General features: G+C 38.8%; 1 long non-coding RNA gene across 1 annotated transcript; it reads left to right on the top strand.

Annotated features, from left to right (window-relative positions):
- Positions 1 to 4,932: 4,932 nt before the first annotated feature.
- On the top strand, positions 4,933 to 7,241 carry LOC138835132 (uncharacterized). Its single transcript, XR_011374461.1, has 3 exons — positions 4,933 to 5,013; positions 6,577 to 6,618; positions 7,053 to 7,241. It is a non-coding gene; the product is annotated as an uncharacterized lncRNA (long non-coding RNA).
- Positions 7,242 to 7,543: the final 302 nt, after the last annotated feature.

The raw sequence follows: 7,543 nt of genomic DNA, 5'->3' as shown, positions 1-7,543 counted from the left end.
GAGGAAAAGAAGAAAGAGAAAGAAAAAAGACAAGAAAAAATAGAAAAACAAAAATTAAAAAATTAAGTAGTGCAAAATGAATATGTGATATTCAGAGAAGACTGTGGATAGGATAGAAAGGAGACATGTAAAACTCAAAAATAAAAATGCTTGAAATATTATATAGGTATAAAGAGGTAGTACTTCTATTAAGGAATTTAAGTCTAAGAGGTTTTAAATTGAGTAATAAATTTCTGGATTAAATGTATACACAACAGGGAGTTAAAGTCTAATAATCTACTATGGGTTTATCTGAAGATGAGCAGAACAGCAACTAAGTCATGCAAAGAAGAATGAAAGAGAAGAAAAAGTGAAAAGAATGAGAACGAAAGAAAAAAAGGGTCGAAAGGTCAGTAGAGCTAAACAAAATCAAATTTTTATAAAGAAAAAAAAGTACACACACATATACCCTTAAAATAATGTTATAAGAGGAAGAAAAAAAGTTAATAGAAAACAAAATTTTTTAATGTTAAAAATTAAAATTTAAAAAAATTAAAATTTTTTTATAAAGGTACAAAAAATGCTCTTTGATTTTTTTTGGGGGGGATGGGAATATCCTGTATCTCCCTTGTGTATGTAACTAGTCTCTTGTTGGAGTCTCTGCTATGCTTGTGGTGTTTGATTTTCCTGTGGCTTAGATGGTTTCTTAAGTCAGTTTGTTTGAGTAGGCAGAAAGTTCTCTGCTTTACCCAGGATTTTGTGATTCCCTCCCAAGTTAGTTCAATGGGAGGGAGATCTGCTTTGAGTATCTCAAAAGAGGGAGATGGCTGTTTCCTCTAGTATGAAGATGCTGTGATGATGCTAGGTTCTGGGTAGAGTTGAGTCCTTTCAGCAAACAGCAACTTTTCCCTGAGGAGTTAGCTCCTGAGATACTTACAGAGCCCAGCCTGGAGCCATTCTCAGGGTTTATGTCTACTGAATTTCAATTGGTTGTCAAGGATGCTGTAGGGAGGGGTAGCCTCTGGTTCAGTTTACCCAGGGAAGAAATCCACTCCTGGGTCTGGCGGAGCTTGCTCAGCCAGGCTGGGAGAATTTTCCCTGGGTAGAGCTAAGACTGGCAGGTCAGGTGAGGTTTCTGTGACCTGCTAAATGACTCTTGTTTCCTTCCAAGGCCTGAGTTGGAGCTAGCTGCTCATTCATACCTTTGTCAGTATCAAATATGGAGATCTCTTGTAGTGGGGATCTGGAGAGGTGGCCTTCCCTCCTCTGCTCCCTCAGAAGAAGTGAGGATGTCAGGCTTCTACTAACGCTGGAGTCTTAGTTCCTGGGTCCTCTCTGTCTACAAATTTCAGAATGAAGATGTCTGCTCCTTGTCAGTTCTTGCTGGTGTTGTGTAGAATCTGCTTGCCCGCCATATTTTGCGCCTTTGTCCCGGACTCTCTGTATTACCCGTATGGTGGCAACAGCCACTGCTACTGCGGCTGCAGCCGCAGCTGCTGGCAAATGGTCAGATCTGTCTCCTTGCCTGGATTTTCCCTCTCTGGTCTAACTCTCTCTCCTGTGATGGCACACTTGGTGTGATTCTCTGGCTTAGGACTGTTTCCTGGAACACTAAAACTGCTTTCTATGTGAGAGCTTGTTTAGGCAGCTTCTCCTCCTCCATCTTCCCCGAACTCCTACCCTATTTTTTGTACATGCCTTTCAACCATGTATGGCATGGGCAGCAGTTCAGTAAATAAACTACTTTACCAGACTGAATTCCGTGTGGTGTTCTATTCATTGGCTATCTTATGAAACTCACCTAATTAATATACTTAACACTTCAAAATTTCTAGTTACAAATCCATGGATATTTTTGTGACACATGTAAGTTCAGTATTGACAAAACATATGTACTAACTCATCGTTTAGCTGTATAATTCTGCCTGGAATCTTTAATAGCAACTTAATTAACCATAAAGTCTATTTTGTTTGCTTTCCTTTGTTTTGTTTTTTTGCTTAAAGTAATAGAAGAGTGGGTGGGATAATCTGAAAGGATCTCTAGCTTCATATTTTCTCATTAACCTCTAAGTACCTCTATGATGAAAACTTTAAAAACCTGAAAATGGAAATCAAAACAGAACTTAGAAAGTGGCAAAACTTCCCATTCTCCTGGATTAGAAGGATCAACATCGTGAAAATGTCAATACTTCCCAAGGCTATCTACAAATTCAATGCTATAACTATCAATATTCCAAACTCATTCTGCAAGGGAATAAAAGAAGCAGTCCAAAAATTCATATGGAACAATAAAAGACACCGAATAGCAAAAATGATCCTTAATAGAATGAACAGTGCTAGAGGAACATCAATACCAAATTTCAAACTCTACTACAAAGCCATAGTAATCAAAACAGCTTTGTTCTGGCACAAGAACAGACCTCAGTTCTAATGGAATAGAATTGATATCCCAGAAATGAACCTACAGACCTATAGCCATCTAATCTTCTATAATGGAGCTAGAAAAATAGAATGGAAGAAAGACAGCCTTTTCAGTAAATGGTGCTGGCAAATTTGGTTATCTACTTGTAGAAGACTAAAGGTAGATCCTTGCACCAGAATCAACTCCAAATGGATCAAAGACCTCGGAGTCAAAGCAGACACTCAAATAGTAATTTTTAAAATAATGAACTGCCTAGTGCCTCTGGCTCACATATATAATCCTAGCTATAGTTAGGATTACAGGTATGAGAAACAAACACTAGGTGTGTGTTGTTCATGATGGTTTGTATTGGCATGTTTTAATATTGTTTGTTTCTTATACTACAATGCTCTTATTTTTATTTTCACTTAGGTGGGGGAGTGTTGAACCTTCTTTGATTGAGATGGAGCCATGTGGAAGTTCTTGCCCAGTATGGCATGGAATTGAAATCCTCCTGCTCTAAGCTCCCAATGGACCAGGGATGATAGACGTATTCCATCACACAAAGCCGGGGGTTGTGGAGCATTGCAGGTAAAACTACACTGGTCTTGAAGTGATGTCCCAAATAGCTAGCTTTACAGTCATATGCCTTCAAAACCTTGTTGTATTTCGTTTCACTTTGAAGTAGTGTTTGTACATACTTAGAGATACAATGATAACAGACTACATGCTTAATATATAAAATAGTCAATATAATTAGCAAGTTTATCTCCTAACACTTTGAAGGTAATATATTTTGGTAACTCCTGCCTCTGATAGTTATTTTTTTGGAATATACCATAAACATGAATACATTGATAATGTGCACTTGAAGACTGGAAGTTGATAGAGATAGACAAGTTAAACTATGTGCAGTAAATATATATTTATCTATTGCTGTTCTGAAGAACATTATCATATATTCACCATTACAATACCACCATATATTAACCATGACAATAATTTTCCTGCAGTGTAGAAGTTCCTATTTCATAATCTGCCATCTTTTATCATTTTTACATTCTCCTTATGAGTATGAATGTTTTCTTGTTCCGTTATTAAGAAGGAATTAAAAAATTTATAGAATCTACTGAAATTATCTAATTTATTTGGTTTTGTGTTGTTAAACATTACAACCAAGGTTTCATGAAAGTTATGATAACAGACTATATCACTAAATTTTATTCTAATTACATCTTATTATTGTATTTTGATATTAGGTTTTGCTGTTGTTGTTTTATGATATTGAGTGTTGTGAAACTGGACTGAAACATGCAACCCCACTACCTCCAGTAACAATGTTTATCACCAGGTTTTGGAGGCTCTCTCCTCTCCAGTTCACTACAAAAACTTGCAGTGGAACTTTGGCACAATTGGTAGAGCACTACAGTGAAGGGAAAGATCCTCGGGATTGTCATATAGTCCTTGCTCAAATCTTAAAACACCTTTATGCACAGACACACGTTCACCCACATACACACACACACACACACACACACACACACACACACACACACACACACACACACACACACAAGTACATGCACAAAATGGCAGGCAATATTGTCTCTTAAATTCTTATCCAGATATTGGACAACATCCCACTTATTTGTGAAGGGTTTTCCTTGATTATTTTGAAGGAGGAGGACAGTTCATGGGACACAAACGACAAGACATTAGTGAGGAATGCTTTATAAATGCCTAGCTTATAAAAAGAACAGGAGTACAGTTTTTATCTTTAAATATTACATTCCTTCAAATATAGTATTTTAAAATAATAACCATTGAATTATGAGAAGACAACGCAGCACCTCTTCCCTTCTCCCCTTCCCCTCGTTCATAAAATGTAATAAAAGTTTCAAAAATGCTCTTCTGTCTTACAAAATGTTTGACTACATGTATAATGTTTGTTTTTCAATACTTTTTTTTTATTTTCCCACCTCTAGGTACTTACCTTTTTTCCAGCTGACAGCACACAGAGCCTTCAAGAGCAAACAGAAAATTAGGAAACAAAAAACCTAACAATGTCCTAGTAAGTGGATGTCAATAATACATGCAAGAAACACATGGCAGGCTGAGAGGGCCCTGAGAGGCAAAATGATTTGTGCAGGATGAGAAGAATAGTGACAAATAAGGGTGGGATCTGAGCTAGGAAGGGCTCTTTGAGACTGAGACCATGACTTTATCTAGGCCTAGCTGATAATGTTGGGATTTGACAATATCCACATGTGTATAGAGTGAAGTAGGAAGGGAGATTTCAGTCTACAGTTTGTCTTTGGGATGGTCTTATGTGAGCAAGCAGCTTAGATGATTAGGCTCTGAGATATGACTCTACCTCCCTCATAATGGAATAGAATATGGAACTCTGAGGGCCAAGCAACTGTAACTAAAAGTCAACTCAAGCCAGCTCACTTGGCCTGTGGCTCAGGAACAAGAAAGATGCTCCTGTATTGTTTTCAAAGTTCAAGAGATTCAGGTCTCAGGCATGAGTGGTGTGTGCCTCACTTGATGCTGCAGACATTGGATCAGTGCTAAACCACGAAACCAATGTCTCAGGCCTTGTTATAAGAAGAAACCAAGGCAACTCCGGCAAGGTAAAACTATGACAGGAAACCTATTTAATCTCATCCTAGCCCACACTAGAACCTTCTTCTTGTGTGCTTTTATATGAGTAGACTGAGAAAATATTTACTGTGTAGTTTTCAATCCACTCTATTACAATTACTCAATTTAAGTGTACTCCCATTTCCATGTTTCAAAGATCCATTCTTTTTTACCACCCCAGTGTGACAATGAGTCAGCCCAAACCCTGAATATGCCTTATAATATATGGTGCCTGGACTCAGGTTTGCTGGAAATTCTGGAAATGGACCTGGTCCCTGCCTACCAGAAAGGTGATCTCTTCTATGTTGGAAACTTCCTCCACCACTATAGAAAGTGGGGACAATAGAGCAGTTGCTGGATATTCTGTTTAAAAAGTGAGTATTCCTTAGCCGGGTACCGGTGGCCCACACCTGTAATCCTAGCTACTCAGGATGCTGAGATCTGAGGATCAAGGTTCAAATCCAGCCTGGACAGGAAAGTCCATGTGACTCATCTCCAATAAACAACTAGAAAACCGGAAGTGGTGCTGTGGCTCAACTGGAGAGTGCTCACATTGAGTTGAAGGCTGAGGAATAACATCCAAACCCAGAGTTCAAGCCCCACGACTGACAAAAAAAAGTGAGATTTCCTCCTTCAAACCCAAGACTGATGAGACCCCCTCCAGAATATTGGAATAATTGGTACCTCTCTGAGACTGTATCACTGGGGTCTTATCAAAGGAGCTTGGGTTGAGACAAAGAAGAGCAGTCTTCGACTACTTCCTTAGGACTGGGCTGCCAGAACATTTCATTTGCCTCATAAGCTAGTGGAGCCTTAATGATTTTCTTGCTGAAAGAATAGGATTAAAGGAATGAGCCAGTCTCATCCAACCTCCACCCTCATCTAGGAAATCACTATCTTGGAGGCCTTTGAAGGAATATAGACAGAAGAAAGTATGAAACTTGTATTTGAATTTGGGGCCTGAGTTCTGTAACATTCGTAGCACTCTACCAATTGAGCCCCAAGTCTAGTTCTGGCCTTTGGCTGGTAAAATGAAGATAAGTGTCTTTAGATTTTACAAACTAGACTGGGTTCAAACTGATTTCAATCTGATCCTCAGATCTCACCTTCCTGATTGCTAGGGTTAGAGGCATGAGCCATTCTGCAGTTATTTGGAAAGATGTATATAAGCACACTCACAGTATTTCCATGAAATTGTATAGACATATCTTCACTTTTTTTTTAAAGTTTTTATTCATTTTTTTATTTTTTATTTTTTAATATTATTTTTATTTTATTTGAGAACATACTGTACAGAGGGGCTACAATTACATGGGCAGTATAATGCATACATTTCTTACCAAGCATTGCAGCCTCCTCCTTTGTTTACCCTTCACCTCCCTTCCCAGCCTCCCCCTCCCCCACCCAATTATACCCCCCCCACCGACATTGTAAAGCTGGTTTTGACATGACATTTCATGTTTACATTACCATTTGTGACTTAGACAGTCCCATGTGTGTCCTGTTCAGAAAAGGAGAAGCAAAGAGTTAACTTCTTTCTCCCATTGGTACAGATCTTTCTACCATAACTGGGAGGAAGATGAACAAGTGAAAAAGTAAGTGGACATTGGCACAAAGAGAAATTTTGTCCTTTGAAACTTGGTACCTTTGACGTTTCTGAATCAAAGTCAATTTTCTTCTTTGCACATCAGTTGTTATTTTCATCAGAGGGTTGAGGTTTGGCACATCAGCGGATAGCAGATTACACAGTTGTGGATGTGGTTGTAGTTTTGGACTCTCATGGATGCCAGGGAGGGCTGTATATAACAAGTCAGATCCATTGGGGAAACAACTTTCTCTTCTTATCACAGGGAGAAATTTTTAAGATTATATTTGAGAAATTTCTAGAAGTGGGTTGTGAGGAGCATCCTGCTTGCAGGAGTCTTTTCCCACTTCCCAACATGCAAGTCTTGCCAGAAAGAGTCTATAGTACAAGGTTCAGGATGGAGAGGGTGGGCTCTCATTTTCCTTTTCACTAATCTTCCCACAGCATTGTTTATTCTATCCTCCCTATGTGGATGGACTTCTACCCTGATGATTTCTATGTGCCTAAGAACCATGACACCCTGAAAGAACTTACACAGAATGTCAAGATCAACATGGTCTCTTCAGACCTGCTCTTCTGCTTACATATTCTTCTGGACCAGCTGGAGGAACCCATGACCCATGATACCAAGAAAAAGAGGAAGAAGTTGTTTAGATGCCTCAGGGCTCGTGAGGAGGGATGGAACCTGGGTCTCTAGGGATGGGCCCAATTGGTCATGAGACCTTAGTACTCCTCAATTTGGCAAAATGTCCTTTTATGGATATTCTATGCCAGGTATAATCTGTTCTCCTTTTGAAAGAACTTGGAAGTAGCCACTCATTTGAAACACCCTACATTCTAATCAGTGTTCAATCCAACCTCAAATTCTACAGCTTCTCCCATTAGATCCTCAGAAGTTTAGTCACACCTTAACTTCTAGGGTCTACTCTAAGATT

This window comes from Dipodomys merriami, unplaced genomic scaffold, assembly GCF_024711535.1.
Source record: "Dipodomys merriami isolate MVZ:Mamm:240054 unplaced genomic scaffold, mDipMer1.0.p SCAF_23, whole genome shotgun sequence".
NCBI classification, from domain to species: domain Eukaryota; kingdom Metazoa; phylum Chordata; class Mammalia; order Rodentia; family Heteromyidae; genus Dipodomys; species Dipodomys merriami.
This window is presented reverse-complemented; position numbering and strand designations above follow the sequence as displayed.